We start from the raw sequence: 1,346 nt of genomic DNA on the forward strand, positions 1-1,346 counted from the left end.
ACATATCTCATTTCACTCCAATGTTAAAATAGAATTTACTTTACACATAGAAAAATTATTGCCTTTCATACAAGACAAAGTATGTGGAATATAATTATTCCTTTAGACTGAATACCCACATTTCTTAAATGAAGGGAGATTTGGACCTGGAATGATTCATTTAAGTTCATGGATTTTTGTAATTTCCCAGGCAACTACTTACTTCACTGAAAAGCTGAAACATAAGACACATTGGTTATTGTAATCTCAAAGACTATGAATACAGAGACAACAGATAAAACTTTGGGAGCTCTAACCTTACAGCTGTGTTCTGGAGAAAGGAAAAGGTGGTACTTAACTTGAAATGATGTTGTTTATCAGGTAGGATAATCCTTACCTGCTCCTCTATTCTGAGGGCAGATAGAACATGATGACTTGAGTTTGCATGATTCATGATTAACTCCTCTGTATGACTAGGGCTCACTACACCCTAATAGCTCCTGCCTGATGTTAAAAAAATCAAACTGATATGATAACTATATTGCCCAACAGAGAGAAAGGAGCTCTGGAAAACATTGGAACTACATCCCCAATGACTGAAATGGAAGACAATGGAATTGGAATAAATGTTATAATGTATATAGTACTACATTCTGAGAAATATATATAAAATATTATTTACTGTTTACTTTTTGGTAGTTTGAATCTTGAATAGTTTATATCTTGATGGTTAAAGGAAAGTCAATGTACATTTTTTTCAGAACTAAGTGCAAAGCATGACACTATATTATACTTGTTTGGTTTAATCCCAGTGCTACATAGTTGCTTAGTTGCTGAGAACCACCAGAATTATCTCTAAGCACTGAACTAGGAGCAAATACAAACACAGACACACACACACACACACATACATGCATGCATACATACACAGATGAGCATCTGATATAAATAACTATCTTTGTGGTTTATTTACTAAATTTAACTAAACAAAAAATAATAAACAATTAATTTTTTCATGGGGAGAACATTTCTATGTATTTTGCCTCTAAGGAATTCACTATTTTCTCACAGAAGTGAGGAGTAAGCAGATCCTTTTGAAATATTCAGACTTTTCTCCATGATGTAGACCTCTACAAGAACTATGAGTAGAGTGCAATTCTGAAGTGATATCTCACCTTGAGAAAGACAATTGTTCTGTATCTCTGACCCCTTGGACTTCCTCATTTAGAGGAGGAATAAACATGCCATAATCAACAGGCGTGAAGGCATCAATAAATAGTGAAAGCTGTAAGGAGGGGACAGGATTATTTTTTAATGTTACATTTTTTAATATAATATATAAATGTTATATTTTTTAATATACCCTC

General features: G+C 33.1%; 1 non-coding gene across 1 annotated transcript; it reads left to right on the top strand.

The window, feature by feature from the left end:
* Positions 1 to 353: 353 nt before the first annotated feature.
* LOC130020819 (U8 small nucleolar RNA) lies at positions 354 to 488 on the top strand. The gene has a single exon (XR_008792026.1). It is a non-coding gene; the product is annotated as a U8 small nucleolar RNA (small nucleolar RNA).
* Positions 489 to 1,346: the final 858 nt, after the last annotated feature.

This window comes from Sorex fumeus, unplaced genomic scaffold (genome assembly GCF_029834395.1).
Source record: "Sorex fumeus unplaced genomic scaffold, SorFum_2.1 ptg000013l, whole genome shotgun sequence".
Lineage (NCBI taxonomy): Eukaryota > Metazoa > Chordata > Mammalia > Eulipotyphla > Soricidae > Sorex > Sorex fumeus.